Raw genomic sequence first — 23,053 nt, forward strand, 5'->3', positions numbered from 1 at the left:
CCAGTTGCTCAGTCACTCAAGAAATTCCCAACTAATTATGAAATCCGCATGTTCATTTCCGTGTTCTTAAGAACCTGCCACTGGTCCCTATTCCGAACCAAATAAATCCATTATATACTACCTTATCCTTTCCATTTTAATATTATATTTCCACCCAGGTTTATGTGGTCTGCAGTCTGCAGCCTCCTCGCTGGTTTCTCGCTGGTGGATTTCTTATACTCTGAGGATAAGAGGCCTCCGTAGTCTAGGGGTAACGTTCCCACCTCTTGACTCAAGGTACGCGGGTTCAAACCCGGCGGAGGTCGTGAAATTTTTAAGGGCGGAAACATTCAGGGAACAAGTCCTCCGGGAGGGACTTTAAGCCGTGGGTCCCGTGTCGTAGCTTTACGGCACGTAAAAGAACCTCATGTCTCAAGGGGACCACTGAGCCAAATTGATCGGACGTTTCCCGCCCAACAGTAGTCTCTAACGCCTCTGATAGATGGGGGAAACATCGAGAGATACCGCTGAGCCAGTAGAGGCCGAACTCGCTGGCTGAGTCGGGATTGATGGTACGCACCAATATCGGTAGGGTATAGAGACTGGTAGAAATCATAGAGGGGACGTACAATAGACCACTGGTCGCGGTGCATGGGGAAACCCACCCCTCCAATAATAATAATAATAAACATCATAGAGTCGAGTCGAGCTTCGAGACGCTAGCCTGCCAGGTTATGAGCTTTGGAGCAGAGGAACTGAATTGAGTCCAATCTTCGGGAATGGCAGCTTCACAGAATAATTACAAGAAAGGAAAAGAAGACTTTATGTATGATTTAAAGAGTCAGTGAGACGGTTATAAATCCGTTGCCAGGATACGACTATGAAGACTGAGAACCCTAATGCGTGTGTAACGTTGAACTGCGATGTGTGTAGATCAGCGGTAGCGCTGTATTGCCTGTAGCCTCGAGTTGTGTGTGTAAAGTGTAAATAAATCCACTCATCCAATCCAAAACCCGTCTGTAAATAAGGCAACCCCCCCGCCCCCCAAAATTGTGACAGTATACAATCAGTGTAATAAATCAAATTCCAGCTTCAGTTCCGATTACAGAGAAACGTAGAACCGAGTTCTTTGGTCCTGAAGTAGAGGTTGGACAGCGACAAGAAGACTAGAAATATCCAGCCCATAACGGAGTGAACACAGTTTCACACCGTCTCTACATCTTAACATTCCGAATTGTCATCCAAGTGTAATTTATGTAACATATATTTCCTAACGCTCGAATATTCCTTAAAGTTAAATTTGTTAGGTGGGTTGAGTTAGAGACCACTCAGTTCATCGGCCATTAGTGCGTCTACTGTACCATTCCTGATGATAAATGATCATGTAGTATTCGCTGGAATGAGAATCGATGGAGAAAATTGAATGACTTGGTGAAATCTACCCAAAGTTCATTTTGCCCTCTACAAATCCCATATGACCCGGCCTGGGATTGAACCAAGACTGCCGCGCTAGGAAATATTACTCGTTTCTTTAAATCCTTTGATGTTTATCATTGCTATACTATAACTTTGTCGCGGTTTACTTCACGGTGTTGTCAGTATCTTGGATTATATGAGGTCCAACAGCAGGTTGGTTGTAGGATTGGGAGTTCTCACAACTGTGGGTCCCGCAGTTTAGTACGTTGAAAGTCTGGCGATGTTTCGGGGGCAAGAGTTGTCTCCTAAACGTCTCTTGACTTTCAACCGATTGCACGGCATAATGTCTCACAAAATAGAACTTTTATTTAGATGGTTCATGAATGATGAATTTGAAATTATTTTACATAAAGCGGCCGTGACCTATTCGAGGTTTTGTCCCAGCATTTTCCCAAGGCAGACGAAAGAAAACCATGAGAAACCACATTCAGGATATCGGACGTTTAGGCAGAGAGCAGAACGGAAATTGTCCTAAATAAAATTCTGGAACGTTACCGCTACACTAGCCTGCTCGATACCGCCATTTTAGTTATTACTGTGCTTACTGTTGATAAAACATTTCTTTATTGGTAGCACCGTCGCTTCTACTTCAGAAATGAGGGCATCCGCCACTCCACTGTTAAAGAATTCACAAAATTAGGAAATAGGCCTACTGAATTTGGTATCACCTCTATGCTACAAGCCGGAAGGTCGCGGGTTCGACTCCCAATGAGGTCATTGATTTTTTTCTTCAATTTACTTAATCCTTCCAGCCGCATTATGGCCCTGGGGTCGACTGAGCCTCTAACAGAAATGAACACCAGGGGTAAAGGGCGGCCGGCGCCTAAGGCTGACAACACTCACCACCGTCTGTGAAGCGATTGTCTAGAAAATGTGGGAGCCTCAACTTCTCACAACCCTATGGGCCTTCCGGTTTTAGCATAGTGCCTCAACCAACTACGCTACTGCGTGCCCCCAGACAGCAAGGATTCTTCCTGTTCCTTTTAAACTTCCAATACTATCTCACCACGGCGTTACGCTAATAAGTCGAAGTGACCTGTCTTCTAGGATATAACAGTGTAGTCAGTTGAAAGTCAATCGGGTTTCGGAGAAACATATCGCCTTTATCTTCAGGTTCGAGCTGAGGAAGGAACCAGTATGAAAGCACGTGGGAAGCAGAGTTTCTTTCTTGCTCGGCTTATTCTTCGATCCTGAAGATGGAGGTGATATATTCCTCCGAAACGTCAGTTGGCTTGAAACTGACTACACAGCGTTATATCCCAGAAGATAGAACTCATAACCACCGCTGTGAGAACCTCAAATCCTCTTTAATAAGAAGCCATTGTACTTCATATTGAAGCCTTAATTTAATTGACCGATACGTTTACAAGCGGGGGCACTCGGTAAAGTAGTTGACTGAAGCACTATGCCACAAGCCGGAAGGTCGCGGGTTCGATTTCCGATGAGGTCATTGGATTTTCAATTAACGCAGACAAAGCATAAAACTGACAAGCCCACTGCCATCTGTGAGTCAATTGTCTATAAAACGTGGGAGCCTCGATGTCTCGCAAACCTACGGGCCTCCTTGACCTGTTAAGGGATAGCGTTAACTTTCATACGTAATGAAACCTGAGCATGGTGGAGTAGGACAGGACATAAAATCAAATAGTGGGACAAGTATAGAAAACTGCCTGCGCATCTCATTGCGCATGCGCGGCCAAGCTCTGTTGCCGTCCCCGATAGAACATTGATACTCCACTTAACAGTGAAATAAAACCGTGATTAACGAAAGCGCTTATAACGAGTTACTTTTAATTATGATAATTGCATTTTAATCCTTTATACGATTAATATGTTTAATGTAAATGTTTTCAGAGAACTGTGATTCTGTTTTATACTTTAGTGGCAACCTAATTCCTTTTTCATGGTACTGTAAATGACAGACAAATATGGGCCCTCTGCCAAAAGAACGATCTGTTGAAATTAAACAGAGACCAATTAAGATTGGTGCTAGGACTATTTACTGGACACCGCCACCTAAAAGGACACCTTTTCAAACTGGGACTGATAGATGACCCAACCTCTGAAAGGTTGAATCAGCCACACACATATCCTGTGTGATCGTGAGGCCATAGCTTATTTAAGATTTCGTCACCTGGGCCAGTTCTTCATGGAACCAAGTGACTATTATGACGCCCCCATAAACAAAATCCTACATGTCATTCGAAGCGTAGGATTAATAAAGGCTTAATCCAAAGGAGATGCACGATAGATCATTGAAAGTCACGGTGAAATGGCCGGATTTTAGGGCCCATCCCTTATACTGTTTGTCACAGAAACTGTTATTTTGAAAGCTGTACGGGCGAGAGCAAAGGTTGTCAGAACTATACATCTCATTTGTGGCATGCGCAGTGTAGTTATACATTTGGGACATAAAGATGGGATTATGAGGAATATGCTACGAGGTGTGGACTGATTTGCCATATCTTCTGCATGCCGTTTTCTTCTAAAGAATAATGAAACCCACCGTATCTCAATCCGAGTGTCTGCTGTTACATACACAGTTGTGGAATCGACAGCCTCTCTCGTTTTGTGACGTCATACATTCCGCAGTGACGTCGAGTAAGCATCGACCGGTCGCTGGAGACATTTCTTCGCGACGTTACATTCAACATGAATTATATTTCTGCTGCGATAACCTACAGGACTGCCCTCTCTTTTCTGCATTACTGTCAACGTAGTTTGTTTTCTGTTCTTCTGCAATCCACAGTATGACTGCAGAACATTTCCGAGCAATTTGTCACGTGAACAGTAGCTCATCGGCTGTTGGGTTCTTAGTTCAGGTACTCACACTCGGTGAGCCATAACTGCTCTGGGTTGGGATCCTGTCACTTAAGCTCAGACGCTAATATAAAGTAAGTAAGTAAAGCTGTCCCTGTGCCAGGCCGTGAAGGCCCATAGGGTTGTGAGATGCTGAAGGTCCCACATTATCTAGACCAGCAATGGCCAACTGGCGGCCCGCGGGCCGTATCCGGGCCGCGACTTGATTTACTCCGGCCCCCTGCCAAGTCTCAGTTCATTTTCAAAAATCTTAACTTCACAGCTGTATTGGCATAGAATTCAGTTTTTAATAGGACGTTTCATTAGCTTACAGCATTTTGCAGTTGACTGTATACGTTCTNCTTCAGGCTTGTAACATAGGGCCTCAATCAACTACGTTACCGCATTCCCCCATCCCTTCAAGTTTCCAACGAAAAATTGTTATGCATTTCTTATCTCACGATATAAGAGACATGTCCCTCCCGTATTATTCTCCATGGTGCTATCCTAATAATAATATTTGATGAAAACTGCAATTTAAAACAGTTTTATTCAGGCTTCTGTTATTTCCTTCCCCTTAGGTCCAAACTCTCGCAGCGCCCTCTTTTCAAAGTATCATTCTTTGGTTTCCCCCTTAAAGCGAGAGACCAATTTTCTTGATTTATGCGGAAAAGTAATAGACCTACCTAAATGACTCCATGAAACACTCTGCGCCGCCTTCCTCAATTAACTGGTAGCTACCTCCATGCTCCTAATGACCTCCTACATTTTCTCTTACACACAGAAAATATTTGTTATTATTGTTATTAGTGGGTTGAGACTGAGTCCACTTGGAACTGCGGCCATTACTGACCTATTGTACCAGACCCAAATGATAGACGATGGTGATTTTGGAAAAAAAAAACTGTGGAATAAAGTTTGACAGGAGAAACCGAAGTACTTGGAAAAGAACTGCTCCAGCGCCACTTCGTTCACCATAAATTCCACGTGATCTGACCCGGTCTCGAACCCGGGTCGCTGCTGTGAGAAGCGACTAACCGCCTGAGCTGTGGGGACAGCCTTTGAGGCAAAATATAACTGAGCCCTTTGAGGAAGACGCGTGCACTAGTATCGTGTATGCGCTGAGACAGAGACGAGCAGGGCTGGGGGTGTTTCCAGTTAGAACCAGTATCAGCCGATTCGCTTTATACCTCCCACACACCTTCGTCATATTAAAAACGCTATGAATTATGCATACCCACAGTCCCTGAAAAAATACGTGTCAGTGTTAGAACTGAAGATAAATGAAAGATGTCTGGGATAAGCAACATCTTGCAGAGACATGCACCTCCCACACAGGACAATTCACAGCAGAGTCATCTTGCCAGAAACGTGTAACAAGTTTCCAAGACTAAATTTATTCTTCGCCTTTTTCATTGAGTACAAACAGATGTTTGTGTGTTCGAAAGCCCTACGCTTACAGTAAGAATAATGTGCTGTGTTATATGTCGTCCATCGCTGCGCAACGGCTACAATGGGGACGCATACTTCCGCGATAATATTTTGAGAAGGAAAATTTGTCCTTGTGTCTAGCATCACATCATGAAGGCGTACTCAAAGCCCCACTGGATGGTAGGAGGTCCGGTGGGCTCCAGGGCCTCCCTGAGAAAGCAACGAAGAGAGAATTCCTGATTCTGCTGAGATTGGGAACCTTGACATTCATCCCGTAGTAAGCTATCCTTCTGGCCGCGCCATAGCTCAAGCGGTTAGTCGCTGGCTTCCCACCTCGGCGGCCCGGGTTCGATCCAGGATCTGGTCAAGTGGGATTTGTGGTGGACAAAGTGGCCCTGGGGCGGGTTTTCTCCGAGTACTTCGGTTTCACCTGACAATCTTCATTCCACCAAATTCTTCAACATAATAATCACCCAGGGAAGGCTACAATAGGCCAATCAGTGGCCGCCGTGCCAAGTGGGCCCAGTTGGACTCCACCCCCCACTAAGCGAATTTAAAAGAAGAAAAATATCCTTCTGACTACTATCCAAATTCGTGCCGGGAATAATTTATCAGTAATAAGTATTTATTATTCTCAAGAATGTATTAACTTACCTCGTCTTAAAACGTTTTAACAATTTTGGACTGACAGTAATAAAACATATCTTGCAGTAACAAAACCATTGTTCCGAGTTTTTCTCTCAAATTTGTATTGTATTTATTATTTTTTCCTACGTCTCCTTATCTGCAACAAACAGGGTGCGACAGAGGGACATAGGGAGAAGCAGACAGACGATTATATTATCATTCTTAGTGGCTGTACAAGGNACTGGGTAGTCGATTGGAACTTTGCCGAAATGTCAGAGGAACATATTGCCTCCATCTGCAAATCCGAAGGCTAAGGGCGGCCGCACACCAACTGCGTCAAGACAGACATCAAGACATGAGACAAAAGACGCAGTCTTGCTTCATTCGTGATTCAGACTCGAGTCCGCACACCGAAGTAGCACGTGTCTGCGTCTTATCACATAATCGCTAGTTCATGACATGACGTCATCCAGCGAGAAAGATATTTGATGTCCATGTGAGTACTGATGACCGCCTTTGTGGTCTAGTTGCTAGAGTTCCTGCCTACAGATCCAGTGGTCCCGGATTCGATTCCCGGCGCTACCAGATTTTCTGAGAAGTAGTCTGGAACGAGGTCCACTCAGCTTCGTGAGGATAATTCAGGAGCTACTTTAATTGAAAAGTAGAGGCACCGGTGTAGAAAACCGAGATTAACGGCCGTGGGGATCCGTTGCGCTGACCACGCGACACTCTTTATCCGCTAAAGTTGGCACTGACTTCGCCGACAAGCGGCGGTCGCTCGGTCGGTATAGTTCGCTTGCGGAAAACAGGCCACGGAGTTTTTTTTGTGAGTGCTGATGTCTGAGTCTTGACGCACTGAAAAGGAACATGCCGAGTCTTGCTGCACGTGTCTGCAGCATGAAGCTGACGTCAGCATCATTACTCAGATCGTTGTGTGGCGGTTTTCATAATCTCATTCGTTTCATCTGTGCTCCTTTCTTTGCGTCATGTCGCAGACATCGTGTCTTCACTGTTACATGTCTTGACGCATGCCGGTGTGCGGCATACCTAAAGCAAACAAAGAATTCCTCCTTCCTCTAAAATCTGCCTTATCAATATATAGACATTAGAATAAATACCCAATTTTTTATCTTATACTCTAAATAAAATCCTTCGTTTATTCTCCGTTTCTCCGTCTCTGATTTCATCGAGTTACGACCCATTCGCAAACGCTAGTGCCTACCCTATTTCGTTGTCCCTATATTACATTATTCGTTTTTACAATTAATTATGTTGTGATGCATTTCTTATAATATCAGGTAACAATACGTTCGTAAACTCATGGTAAGGCAAATTATGGCATATAAATATTTCATGATTATAGGAGCATGAAGGTTGTCTTAGTGGCTGTTATATCTGTAGCTGCATCATTATACCCCCTCTCGTTTCAGAGTTACCACAAAGCTCACGTGTAACCTAACCCCAGTTGTTTTGTTTCAGGTCCTGGCATGCAGATGGCGTCGTGTTTTGCCTCGTCTCACTAGGCCACACCTGAGCTTTACTTCCCGGAAAGGTAGCTAAGTAATGAAAGTAACAGAACTTCTATTGTGTCTGTGGAGATCAAGTGTTGCTTTAGAGTAGATTTTCTAAAGGTCAGCGAAAAAACTAACGTTATACGCTTCCCTTTACAGGCCCATGGAATTTATTTGTGTACAAATAAACAGGTTATTTTTGTGATAAAATATTTATACTGTAAAATTCGAGGTTTTTACGGGAGCGACTATGAAGGATGCCGTCTTCTGGGATGTGGCGACGTGTAGATCTTGTGTAAACCGACGTTTCGTAGGAACGTATAGCCTCCATCTTTAAGGTAGAAAAATTCGCTAGCGAGGAACCAGCGTGAGCAGGTGTCTGCAGTTTACACAGGATCTACACGGCGTCACACCACAGAAGACGGAATTCTTCAAATATTTCTATTATTTTAATTTTAAAACTCATAGGGACATAATTATTGATTACATTTAACTAACATTTTATATAAATATTTAAAATATTTCTTTTTAGTATTCGAGTAATCCGCCAAAGAGAACGAACTTAGTGTTTCGTGATCCAGAAATGTTAGGAACTCTGATTTAGAGGAATTTCTCCCTCAAAGACGCCAGAAATAATCTAACGAGTATAGGAATTCTTTCCCGTAAAATCAAACAAAGTTTTCTTATACGCAAGATCTCAGTACAAGGTGGTCCTTGTTAACAGCCGTTTAGCTAGATTCTTATTTTCCATAAGGTCACAGGTTCGATTCCTGATTAGGTTATTGAATTTTTCAATTGACTTCATCATTTCAGCCGCACTATGGCCCTGGGGCCGACTCAACCTCTGATAGAAATGAGTACCAGGAATTTTCCTGGGGGTAAATGGAGGCCGGAGCGTAAGTGTAACAACCTTACTGCCATCTGTGAGCCAATAGGCTTAATGATGGGAGCCTCGATGTCTCACAACCCTATGGGCCTCCATGACCTGTTAAGCAATATCTTTATCTTTTACCTCCTCTTATTATCGAGACTTGCCTTCCCACGCTTCTCCCTACAGTGCGACAGGTCCCACAGGTCGCGAACACTGGTGCAAATCTGCAGACATCGTCTCTATGTGATGCCTGGATCTGAGAGGACAGATATTGACAGACTTCAGATATTCCCAGAAACGGTTAGTTTAGACTTCCAGTATCAGTGTCATAACAAGATTTGGGGGAATAAAATAAGAAGTAGATACAACAATCTTATTTTGAGTCACTGTGTCAGACCGAAACAGCTGTATGATACAGAATTGGACAATAAATAGTTCCCATTGGGCAACATTAGGATATTACATTGCCTCCAGTATAGAGTGGAAGAAGATCCGATCCTTTGGTTTGACCACTGAGGTCACCGAACTTCACCCCATTCAATTTTTCTATTTGTAAAGATGCGTCCTGATTATAAAGTGTACATCTATATTAGACTTCACGGTCATTGACTGATCGTTATACGAAACATTGAAACTTGATCCCATACTGACACGCGTTGCACCAAGTTCTGCTTAACATTTGTGATTTTTTCATAAAAAAATCCTTTTCTTGAAATGATGTCTGAAAGCGAGTTGAGCTCTATCTAGAGTTTGTGACGCTGTGCGATTACGTCTGCTGCTAGTGATGCTGATTAATTACCGTTTTTTTTATAAAAAATCACAAATATTTAGCAGAACTTAGTGAAACCTGTGTCAGTATGGGATGAAGTTTCAGTGTTTCGGAGAATAATAAGTCAATACGAAAACAATAACTTATACAAAATTATAATTTTGCCTCTGGTTCTGTATGGGTGTGAAACTTTGTCTCTGACATTAAGGGAGGAACATACACTGAGTGTGTTTGAGAACAGGGTGTTGAGGAGAATATTTGGACCGAAAGGAGACGAAGTTACAGGAGGCTGGAGAAAACTGCATAATGAGGAGCTTCACAACTTGTACTCTTCTCCAAGTATAATTAGAATGATCAAGTCAAGGAGGATGGTGTGTGCAAGGCATGTAGCACGAATGGTGGAAAAGAGGAATGCATACACGATATCGATGTGAAAACCAGAAGGAAAGAGACCACTGGGAAGACTAAGGCGTAGGTGGGTCGACAATATTCAAATGGGTCTTAGAGAGATAAGATGGGATGGTACGGATTAGACTTATCTGGTTCAGAATAGGGACAAATGGAGGGCTCTTGTGAACACGGCATGAACCTTCGGGTTCCATAAAATGCTGAGAAATTCTTGAGTAGCTGCTGAATTGGCGGCTCCTCCAGAAATGGAAACAATAAATAAGGAATAAAATATATAACTTTCACGGGATGGGACGAAAATCCGCTATGTCTTATTTCGCTCTCTGTTGCTACTCGGTTGTAGGAATTTGTGGCAACGAAACAAATGAAAAGCTGGATCCGTAGAGCTGACTTGCCCGTTTTCATTAGTGGTTCTTAACCAATAGCCAGTTCTGTACTAGCTTAGTTTGACTTACCAACAACATATCTTACTCCTGCTTATGACCCTAACCTTCCATTATACACGTTCTTTCGAGTGTTGACTTTCTCGATAAGTAAGATAAGGAAATTGACAAGTAGTTGTGTCATATTTTCATACTCTGGCGGACATCCAACTCAGATATTTTGGAAATTCTGTCTTCTAAGGTAAAATTTTGTCTTACTGCAAACACGAAAAAAGCAACAATTCTATCTCCCGGGATATAATTCCTTGTGGTCCGTTGACAGTCAACGGATGTTTCTGACGAACATGACGCCCCCATCTTGAGGATCGAAAACTAAGGTAGGCCGCACACCGGCATGCATCAAGACATGTAACAGTCAAGACACGATGTCTGCGACATGACACAAAGAAAGGAGCACAGTTGAAACGAACGAGATTATAAAAACAGCCGCACACCGGTCTGAGTTATGATGCTGACGTCAGCTTCATGCTGACGAATCAAGAATGAAGCAATTCTGAGTCTTTTGTCTCATGTCTTGATGCTTGTCTTGACGCAGGTGGTATGCGGCCGTCCTAAGACGAGCAAGAAACTAGCCTGAAGCAGACAGCTGATTCATTGGCTTGGCTCTTATGAAACTGAAAAGTGTTATGGCGCACGAGTTACAGAGGGCATACAGCTGACTGCAAGCGAAACGTTAAAACCTGAATAAAGAATATAAAATTGTAATGTGGTTCTCCAATTTTAGTGTTCTGGGTGCGCATTAAGCCTCCAAACCCTACCTGAACATTTGCTATTGAGCTTCATCCTACAAACACTTTAGGGTAGAGCGCGTCACAGTTGTCTTCGCTGTATAACAGCTTTTCAGACAACAATGGAGTCTATTGACTTAGGCCTATTTATTGACCATCAAGTGCAGTGTATACATTCAACGTTCCAAATTGTTAATTTATTCATACCGCCTAACTCGTTCCTTTTGTTCCTTACGAGATCCACGTAACAAATTGTTTTACGAAGGGTTTCTTTTAAGATGATTTCAAAGGCTATCTATGCATACTAAAACTGTTAAAATACTCAAAATTTTCTCCATAATTGTCAACATACTAGCTTCTGTTCTTAACTGATTTACATTTTTCTTTTTCAGTTCTTCTAGCGTGTGTGTATTTTTACCTTGTTTCGCTGTATCTCAATGTTGGCCACTATTTGTCCTTATATTTTCAGTCTGCAGTCACTTTCTAAGCATACTCGTTCCCTGTTTAATATATTCTGCGCTTCATTCTTCCATTTAAGTTTATTTTTTTTATTTAATATTAATCTCTATATTTGAGGTGGTTTCATAATTTCTATGAAATTTCATGTCATTATGGACGTATAATTACGGACAGCATAAGAGCATGAGCCGACCACAGTGGCCGCGAGGTTTAAGGCATGAACTGTCTTCGCCCGCTCGAACACTGGGGTCGTGGGTTCGGATCTGTTTCCTGTGAGGTACGAACTGAATTCTTATATATTATTCTTATACACTGCCGGTCACGGCAGCCGAGCGCTCTAAGGCATGCACTGTCTTCACCCGCTCGAACAATGGGGTCGTGGGTTCGAATCCCACTTGAGGCATTAATGTCTGTGGGTTTATTCTGTGTGTGTATTCCCTGTCTGCAGATAGCAGCCTTGTGATGGGCTGATCCCCCGTCCAAGGAGTCCTACCGATGACTTAAAGATTAAGGAACTGAAAAAGAGGCCAAGGCGTAACAAAGGGCTGCAGAGCCATAGATAAGTAGATAAAAGTATGACCTGTATTGAGATTACGTTGAAGCCAATCTTTATTCGCCTTTATCTTTCTTGTTGCTCCCACTTGGAGCGTAGGGATTCTGTGAAACGCTTCGTTTCACTTCGGTTTCTAATTTGGACAGTCGGTAGGATTCCTTGGAAAGAAGATCAGTCCGACGCAAATCCACTGCCTACACAGGACACTACAAACACAGAATAAACGCAGATAGACCTCCATGCTTTGAGTGGAATTCGAACCCTTGATACTACTCTTCGAGTGGGCGAAGACAGTCCATGTCTTAGACCATGCAACCGTTGTGATTGGCCCTTGTGTGTTCTAACACCCATTAAATTTCAGATTGTGATTTTTTGTGTTATAACCTCGGAAGATCGGAGTGTGATCACATACTACCGCGAAATTCCCAAAATTTATATGCCTATAAATAGTTTCTTTTCCTTGAAATATGTATCAACCTGAGCAAATTTTGCATTAAGATACTAATTTTTACTCAAGTTACCTTAGGCTATTTCCCGAAATCGGTTATAGATAATATAAATATTTTTTTTTTCGCTGGCTCTACAGCCCCCTTGGACCCTGGCCTCTGGTTTTCAGTTTCGTGATCGTTTTACAGACGGTAGTATTCCTTGGAAGAGTGATCAGCTCGTCACAAGGCTTAAACACAGAATAAACGTACACATATAGCAAACATCCATGCCTTGTGCGAGATTCGAACCCACGATCACGGTTTCCGAGCGAGGGAAGACAGTTCATGCCTTAAACCGCTTGGCTACCTTGGCTGATAATATCAATATGCCGCTAAAATTGTTCCTATATAGTGATAAAAAATTTGCCTTACGACATACATAATAGGGATTATGCCTATACGTAGCTTCCAGCTCCATCCCACCAGATTTTATACATGTAAATCGGTATGTATTGAGCCTTAAAGAGAGAAAGTAAACAAAATTTGGGTCTGTGCTTAACTAATTAAGCACTATGTCATGAAAATATATGGGGAAGTGGATGTATAGATCCACATTTTTCTTGGCCTCGGCATTAGTTGGAGATGAGTGGTCAGTTTCACACCCCGGCCGCTTTACCTCCGAGGAAAGAGACCCCGTACCCATTGGATAGATTTAAGTAGGAGGGTGGGTGTGTCCACCCCAGAGCCAATATGGACGACAGGGGGAGAAGAAAATTATTGATCATACCGGGACTCGAACCCTGAACACCTCGACCGTACAGCCACCGTTATCCCGAATTATGTACTGAGCGGTGTAATTAATAATTAATATTTGTTTGTTGTGTGAAACTTTGTCCGTTACCGTAAAGTAGTATAAGTGGAGGTGTTTGGGGGCAAACTTGAGTAAAATGGTCAGACCAGAGGTAGAGAGGAAGTAACTAACGGGTTGTGAAGGGTGTAATCTCTTGAACTGCATCTGTGAGTATTCTGGAAACAGCCAGACTTTTCAGAGGATCGTCTCTCCTACGTCTTTAGAATCGAAGAGCAAGTCAAGCGAGAGGGCCGCGCCATAGCTCAAGAGGTTAGTCGCTGGCTTCCCACCGCGGCGGCTCGGGTTCGATCCCGGGTCTGGTCAAGTGGGATTTGTGGTGGAGAAAGTGGCGCAGGGACAGATATTCTCCAAGTACTTCGGTTTCCCCTGCCAATCTTCATTCCACCCATTGCTCCACAATCACCCTCACCTATCATCTGGGGCTGGTACAATAGGCCAGAAATGGCCGCAGTACAAGGGACTTAGTCCCACCCCACTAGCAATAAAAAAAAATCAAGCGAGAAACTAGCAAGAAGCAGGCGTAACAAATTAAGAAATTATTGAAGAAAATTACACAATTATGAGTTTCATAATGTGCACTCTTCGCCAGATATTATTAACTCAATGGCCTATAGTCCGAAACCGAACTATACCGACCGGGCGACCGCCGCTTGTCGGCGAAGTTAGTGCCAACTTTAGTGGATAGAGGGTGTCGCGTGGTCAGCACAACGAATCCCCACGGTCGTTAATTTCGGTTTTCTAGACCGGAGCCGTTATTTCCTTGAAATAGCTCCTCAATTATCCTCACGAGGCTGAGTGGACCCCGTTCCAGACCCACTACTTGTCAGAAAATCTGGTAGTGCCGGAATCGAACCCGGGATCTCTGGATCTGTAGCCAGGAACTCTGACCATTAGTCCACAGAGGCGGTCTATGAATATGTAATAAGCTGAAAAGTATCTTCTCGGACTATCAACTGTGTCAATTGTTTAATAATTACCAGCGTTTCAGGCACCATCTCTGTTACCATTATCTGGGACTGATGTCACATGAAACGCTGATGATGACAGAAATGGTCCGTCGAACGACTGGTAAATTTAACCAACTGATATGTGTATTGTAGCCCGAGAAGTTTTTATCAAATTTAGCAGCTGCGAAAGCTTCCAATCCTACGTATGTGAGAGAAACTCTTGTTATAGCATGAGCTGATCTCTTCGTCTGTTCGATTTCACTGGGTCTTGAAGGATGACCCTGTTTAGTCTCTTTGGTTTCACACGCATTTTCGGGTTCCCACCGCACATTGTAGAAGTAGACTGGGGGTGAGCCCGTCGCAAGGCCGCTAGCTACACACAGAATAAACCCATGCCTCGAGTGGGATTCGAACTCACGATCCCTGTGTTCGAGTTGACGAAGACAGTTCATGTTTTAGACCGCGCGGCCACTGTAATCGGCGTGTTGCTTTATACCCTCCGAAAATATAATCATAACCTGGACCATGTTTTCTTCCAAGCGTTATTGAGAGAGAAATTCATGTTCCCACTCCCCGCTGTAATGTTAGCCTAGGCATAAATAAAGTGACGAGGCGTACAGAACTTCCATCTGAATCCCTACTTGTCCCTTACAGCATGTAAACTGTTATTAGAACGGATGGACGATTTAATGGTCCCTTGGGAAGCAGAGTGTGCTGGGAATCACGTCATTGTGGCTACACTGACCTCTGGGATAGAATGTGTCCTGTTTCTTCTCACTTTTTTTCGCAATATTTTCTCTATTGAACGGGTTATATTGCGTTGAATGGGGGCGTTACTGTGAACTAGAAATGACCTTTCTTCGTCCTGGATACTGTTCTTTCCTTTAATAGTACAACGTTGTATAGAAAACAAAAAATATTACAGAAAAATTAAGCCGTTAAAAAAACTATAAACTCCGTGGCCTGTAATCCGCAAGTGAACTGTACCGACTGAGCGACAGCAGCTTGTCAGCGAAGTTAGTGCTAACTTTAGCGGACAGAGGGTGTCGCGTGGTCAGCGCAACGGATCCACACGGCCGTGAATCTCGGGTTTCTAGACCGGAGCCGCTAATTTTCCATTCAAGTAGCTCCTCAATTATCCTCACGAGACTGAGTGAACCCCGTTCCAGACCCACTACTTCTCAGAAAATCTGGTAGCTCCGGGAATCGAACTCGGAACCCCTGGATCTTTAGGCAGGAACTCTGACTACTAGACCACAGAGGCGGTCTTAAAAAACTATATGGAGTGAAATTTCAAATCTCGCGCGATACATCTTCTGTGAGGTAAAAAAGGTAACTCTGTTTCTGTAACAGGCCATGGAGGCCCATATGTTTGTGAGACGTCGAGTTTCCCACATTTTCTTGACAGTGCACTCACAGATGGCGGTGAGGTTGTCAGACTTACACCCGGCCGCACTTTACCCACAGGAAGATTCCTGATACTCATTTCTGTTAACGAGTGAGACGACCCCAGGTTCATAGTGTGGCTGGAAACCGCGTCCTTTCGGCTTAATATCGCTACCGCGTGACCCTGCCTGTGAAGTAGTAAATTAATTTTTAAATACTGTTTAGAAAGAATTCTGGCTTCAGAAATATTCAGGAACAAACAAATATTAACTTCTTAAATGCAGATTTTCCATTTCTTCGATTGGATGAATACTTCCAGCTTAAAGCCATTATATATATGAAAAAATAAACTTCCTCTTTAACGAGCTAATAACAGTGTAGCTATATGAGACTGGGTTAACATGCATAGGAAGCTGTGATATACAATTTTGCAAGGAAGTGAGTAGATACAACGTAGAATGAATGTCTAGGAAGAAAATACTAAGATGAGGACATAAAAAAATAAATGAGAACAAGAAAAAGAAATGTAGAGAGAAAAATGATTACATTAAGCAACAAAATTTAAATGATACAAATGTACAATTAAGTATATTAACATACACGATGTGATGAAAGACGATACCACAGTGACCGAAATAATTAAACACATTTATTCACGTTTTATAATTGACAAAAAAATGGAAACTGTTCAGTTTGGACTCAAGGATATCGGTGGGAAACCCGGAAGGAAGGAGACAACTGGGAAGACCAAGATGTAGGTGGGTGGAAAATATTAATATAGATCTCGGCGAGATAGGATGGGATGATATGAGTTGGACTGATCTGGCTCAGGATAGGGACCGCTGGAGGTCTCTTTTAAACACGGTAATGAAACTTCGGGATCCATAAAATGCTGAGAGGTTCTTGAGTAGCTGCAGAATTGGCGGCTCCTCCAGAAGGGCTCAGCTTCATGAGTGAGTAAGTGAGTGGTGATGGCACATGTAATTTGTACCGACAATTGCAACTAGACTGCAGACAATTCCTATTGTCTAACGTGCTTAGGAGAATTAAGAATAATGTATGAACTCCTCATCGCTATTTGCTAACAAATGCAAGAATTGTCATTAGTTGTGGATCTGTTGAGAAAGAGGGAGCACCGCTTTATATGGGATCCGTGTTATCATACTAACTTAAACTAATTTCCCGGAGCTGAAGCCCTCTTGACAGGCCGCCAATTGTGCAGCTACTCAAGAATTTCCCAGCATTTTATGGAATCCGAAAGTTCATTACCGTGCTCACACGAGCCCTCCGCTGTTCCCTATCCTGAGCCAGATCAATCCAATACATACCGCCCCATCCTATCTCTCTAAGATCCATTTTAACATTGTCCACCCGCCTACGCGTTGGTCCGTGTCATCAAATAGTATCAACAAAATTGATTCATGAATTATTCGAAAGTATTAACTATTATGAAGAGTACTGTGTTCTAAGGTATAGTCCGTTGATAGTTAAGCGACGTTTCAGAGGGACGTGTCGCCATCTTCAGTGCCGAAGAATAAGCCAAGCAAGGAACGAGCGTGAAACCAAATGAGAAACAGAACTTAAAATGGAAGGCGCGTGTTTATCTGAAACGTCGGTTGATTTTCAGCAGACTACACGGCGTTATGCTTTAGAAAATAATACTCCTCATAACCACCGGTGTGAGAACCTTAAACCCTAAATTAGTTATTTTGTTCGTACTATGTTGCCGAAACATGTAGTAAGAAGCGACATATGAAATTGAGTGCCCTACAATGGATGAAAATCAGTGCAACAGGACGCTAAAACACAACATTATGTTCGTATAACTTATGACTTCACACCGCCTCTGTGATCTAGTGGTCACAGTTCCTGGCTACAGATCCAGAGGTCCTGGGTTCAATTCCCGGCGCTATCACATTTTCTGAGAAGTAGTGAGTCTGGAACGGGGTCCACTGAGCCTCGTGAGGATAATTGAGGAGCTGTTTCAAGAAAATAGCGGCTCCTGTCCAGAAAACCGAGATAACGGCCGTGGGGATCCGTTACGCTGACCATGTGACACCCTCTATCCGCTGAAGTTGGCACTAACTTCGCCGATAAGCGTCGGTAGCTCGGTCGGTATAGTTCGCTTTCGGACTAAATCACGGATTTTTTTTTTTTAGTTTTTAAATTATGAGTTCAAATACATAAAAATGCCCTCATGTTTCTAGAAATGTTAAGTAACGAACTAAGTCTGTGTTAGTATACGGCTGTAAGTTAACTACGCGTTATTTTTTGGTTCATACAAACCAAGGCTGTCATGGCTTATTTTCTTCTGTTCCAATTTAATCAAAGCCTAGCTTTCCTAAGTGAGGTTTCTGTGACCAGACGTTCTACGTAAGCTGCAGCTGGCCCCTCGCGCTTTCTCTCTAATCCCATTGGTTTAATGACATTAGCAATAGCTGTAATTCCTGAACATTCGCGTATAATAAAGAGAACCAATCTTTCTAACCTCGTAAAATGTTATCCCCAGAGCAGTGCCGTGCCATTGTTCAGTTCAGATACGAGCGTAAGAATATGGATCATTTCTTGAATTAAATCGTCGTGGCGCCAAGCCTCGTTTTCCAAATGAGAGCTTGTAAATTTTTCGCATGTTCTCTAGTATATTAATGATTCTACACGCCCGCCCACAAATCTATTGATTTTCAATAGCCCTGTACTTAATTAATTAAAAAATATGCCCTGGATGCATACGGGAGAAGTGGATGTATAGAGATCCACGTAATATTAACCTATATGCTAGATAGAGATGTGTGGCCAGCTTCATGCTTTGGCCGCTTTGTCCCCTGCTAAAGAACACTTGTAACTGTTGGATAAGCTGCGCCATAGCTCAAGCGATTAATCGCTGACTTCCCACCGCGGCGGCCCGGGTTCGATCCCGGGTCTGGTCAGGTGGGACTTGTGGCGGACAAAGTGGCGCTGGGGCGGGTTTTCTCCGAGTACTTCGGTTTCCCCTGCAAATCTTCATTCCACCAAATTCTCCATCATCATAATCACCCAGGGCAGGCTACAATAGGCCAATCAGTGGCCGCCGTGCCGAGTGGAACCGGTTGGACTCCACCCCCCACTAAGCGAATTAAAAAACAAATTTTAACTTTTGGATAGGGGACAGCATGAGCCCCAGAGCCGGTCTGGGCGTTGTGAAGGAAGGAAAAGCTCTTTCATCTGCCGGAAATGGAACTCTGACCCACTGGTCGTCCTAGCCAGTCGCTATGGCGTCTGTCTCCCTCCCTAGTCGCTGTTCGATCATTAATCAAATGTTGACTCTGGATAGACAGCAGTTACATTATTTTTATCCCAACATTGATATGTGCAGGAACATGTGACGTAAGTAGGTATATATGCACATTTGTGTGTATATATGTATGCCAAGGACCCTGAGAGCTATACCAGCGGTAGCGTAGCTACTGGCAGGGCCTCCCTTGCTGGACAGGTCAAAGGGTAGGCATCAGACGAAGAGAGACACCAAAAACTGATGCCGGAAGCAGCGTCATCAGCAGCGACTTGAAGCACAGAGCAAATGATGCTCGAGATGGTTCAAGTTCGTATAGCAACAGGCGTGACCAGAGTGGTTTGAACGGCTGCTGTACTGCGATGTGGAAAGCAAATGGAAAAACTACCACATTATCACTTTTCCTGGATAGTCTCTTTCCAAAAACAGAAGATCGCATTAAGTGGAGGAACTGTTTTGGAAGAGACTGTGGACCTGTCGTCTGACAGATTACTGATGAATGAATGAATGTATACCTCATAGGCACATGTGTATTGTCTGACATAAAGGCGAAGATAAAGTTTTCACTGTGCTTAATGAATTAATCACAACTGTCTCTTGCGTCTGCTGGCTTTATTCATGACTTACCCTTAAATCTTCAAGATAGAGGTGATATAGTTCTTCGAAACGTCGAAAATTCTAACTGCGAGGCGTTGCAATATTTCGAAAGTAGGCTCCATTTCTGCATTCAGGTGTAAGCACTGATTTTCTGTTGGGTCCCTAGATACTGTTGCTCTCAGGCCGCGGTCCGAGACAAGAGAGTATTTTTTCTACCATAGGCCCAGGAATTGGAAATACAGCGAATTTCCTAAAAGTTGTAAATTTCATAAGATGATGGACAAAATTAAAATAAAATGCTTCATTATCTCTTGGTATTTATATAGTTTTATTGTTTATTAAATGACACTGACAGTATCTAAAAATATCGCGTCGAATGACAGGGTGATCAATAAATAATGAACCGAAATCATGTTAATGTGGTTGTGGCCTAATGAAATATTGGCCTGGCATGTGAATTGTGGGACCAATCTCAATGGTCATGTGAGCTAGGACACGAACTGTCTTCCCCCGCTCCAACACTGGGATCTTGGATTCGAATACCACTCGAAGCATGGACGTCTGTATGCGTTTATTCTGTGTTTGTATTGTTCTGTGTGTAGGTAGAGGCCTCCAAGGGCTCGTACCGACTGTGAATGGGATTGAGAAACTGAAGAAGAGACCAACGCCCAACAAAGGGCTGTAGAGACATAATATATTAGAATGTGAATGGTGGGAATGAGGAAAAACACGAAAACTATCAGGGAAGATAGTCGGTGTCCCGTCTGATATTCGAAACGGAGACCTCCCGAATAAAATTCAGGAGCATTACCTAATACGTATGGTCGAACGTGCCAGATATGTCTCCTATTGAAGTATGTATGAGAGAATGGAGGTTTAGGATCTTGCCTTTTTCATGGAAGTGGCGCTCAAGTCGCGTCCTTAGGAATTTGTCGAGCATTGAATGGAAATATTTCCTTTTGTTTCTCCGCTTGGAATCTACTTTGATTCATGATGAATGGTAGTGAACAGAGGATAACAGCTTCATCTTCGAGTTCGGTTTCTGCAGTAACACAATTCATTGTCTCGTGCTGAACCGGGAGAACAAGACTTCCAATATCAACTTCCCGTCTGTAACAAGAAGCTTCAGTTCTCCTCGTTCAACATAAATGTATTCATGATCGAGTGAAATATTGTCTTCTGTTTCTGTAGAAACGCCTTTATTTGTTTCTTGACGAGTGGTACAACCGGTCAAAGTTACTACATTATTATTATTATTATCGAAATTTGTTTCTGAGAATAATGACACCTGTTCCATGAAGTCTATTAGAATGCAATTGACATAAAAATTAAAAACATGTGAGCTTTTTAAGCAAGAAATTTTATCTTCTTTTGTATTTCCAAAGTTACGTAATTTTACAATAGTGTCATCTTTATGACAGCCCACATTACTTCCCAAATAATGAAAACTTCTTTGTACATTTGTTTATCGTTTCAAATTTGGCTCATACATACTGTCTTTCTTAAAACTCATCTGTTCGATATCTCGCATGATCTCCAGCTTGTACATCGACCTACCTTCTCACATTCATATCTTTATCAAAACTCGTCTGTTCGATATCTCGCATGATCCCCAGCTTGTATATCGACCTACCTTCTCGCAATCACATCTTTTCAGCACTCGTCTGTTCGATATCTCGAATGATCTCCAGCTTGTACATCAACGTACCTTCTCGCAAATATATCTTTATCAAAACTCGTCTGTTCGATATCTCGCATGATCCCCAGCTTGTATATCGACCTACCTTCTCGCAATCACATCTTTATCAAAACTCGTCTGTTCGATATCTCGCATGATCCCCAGCTTGTATATCGACCTACCTTCTCGCAATCACATCTTTATCAAAACTCGTCTGTTCGATATCTCGCAATCATATCTCCCCGAAATCGTTCTTCCTTCTTCATACTATCTTCCTATATTTTTCAGTTCCCCTAATTTGCTATTTTCTGATAATTCTCCCCTCTTTAAATCCCGTAACCTAACCTAACCTTATCTCCCCATCTTACATGTCTCATCATAACCTCCTTTACTTCAACGTCATGATAAAATTATGCGATTATTAGGAATTTCAAAGTATCTTGTTATTATTATTATGAATTTCAAAGTATCTTGTTACGTCATACCTGAAGCGCATAATTTGCTTGACGCTTTTCCGGATAACGTGGTCAGCCTTCCCTCACGTTCCTGTACCCTCGGTTCTTTCCTGCCACATAATCTCACCTTCATTGTAATTCCAGGAGTTACCTCCATCTAGTGCCGAGGTTAATGTGTGGGACGCAAAGGCTGGCCTAGCGAAACATTCCAGGTTCGTATTCGATTAGAATTTGGGTCGGAACATCGGACATCCTGACTCAAGTTCTACGTCGTTCCCTTCACGCAGACCCCGAAGTAGTACCTCCATTAGGCCACAAACAATTTCTTCCACCTTCCTTCCAATTAGTCTTCCATCTTTTTTCTTTTCTTTAGGGTTTTTTATTGCTAGTGGGGTGGGACTAAGTCCCTTGTACTGCGGCCACTTCTGGTCTATTGTACCAGCCACAGATGATAGGTTATTGTGATTGTGGAGCAATTGGTGGAATGAAGATCGGCAGGGGAAACCGAAATACTCGGAGAAAACCTGCCCCAGTGCCAATTTTTCCACTACAAAGTCCACATTAATTGACCCGGGGTTGAACTTTGGCCGCCGCGGTGGGAAGCCGGTGACTAACCGCCTGAGCTATGGCACGGACTTCATCCATCATAATGTCACTCTGTGCTATGTAGTCTAGGTATTGCCAGTGCTGTGAAGTAACAGATACACAAGAATGCATGGAGATATATCTCCACTTCCCCATACGTCTTTATGGCATGGTGCTTAATTAAGCTGAGAAGCAGATGTGGGGCTGTAATATGTATTCACCCCGTCTTGCTTTTACGAGATGTGAACATGTACCATGTACCACGTGCGAACCCTACGAGTACTTGTTCATTCCGCAATGTCCATTTCCGGTGTTGGACGGTCTGAACTTCCTATTGCCGTGTGATTACAGAATACGAGGTTAATCCTATTTTTAGAGAGAAACGTGGTTATGGCTCAATTTGCGTTGCTCCATTCAGTAACATGTGTTCAACTCAGGCTGATAAAATGTCTCGGAAATTGCGGTTGCGTTGCGGTTGCCAGTTTCCTTGGTGTGCCCTCGGCCTTACGATCAACACCCCTTGGAGGCTATCCCTTGCTACGTGCATACTCCTACTGCATTGGTGCACATTGCATTCACACCCCTGCACGATTACATCATCAAACGTATTTACACATATATCCGTTATCACTGATGACTTNCGTGTTAGAGGCTGAGTCGACACCAAGGCCAAAATGCGGCTGGAAGGATTAGGTCAATTGAAGAATCTAATGACCTCATCGGAACTCGAACCCGCGACATTGCGGCTTTTAGCATAGTGCCTCAACCAACTACGCTGCCGCAA

At 43.1% G+C, this 23,053-nt stretch overlaps 1 protein-coding gene across 12 annotated transcripts in view; it reads left to right on the plus strand.

Annotated features, from left to right (window-relative positions):
• Positions 1-23,053, plus strand: part of LOC111868237 (glutamate-gated chloride channel) — a 331,426-nt gene that overhangs the window by 187,025 nt on the left and 121,348 nt on the right. For all 12 annotated transcript variants that reach the window (XM_023858697.2, XM_033752961.1, XM_033752962.1 and 9 more), the window contains exon 2: positions 7,792-7,864. The gene's annotated coding sequence lies outside the window, so the exon portion shown is untranslated. The remainder of the gene's footprint in view (positions 1-7,791; positions 7,865-23,053) is intronic.

This window comes from Cryptotermes secundus, unplaced genomic scaffold (assembly GCF_002891405.2).
Source record: "Cryptotermes secundus unplaced genomic scaffold, Csec_1.0 scaffold364, whole genome shotgun sequence".
NCBI classification, from domain to species: Eukaryota; Metazoa; Arthropoda; class Insecta; order Blattodea; family Kalotermitidae; genus Cryptotermes; species Cryptotermes secundus.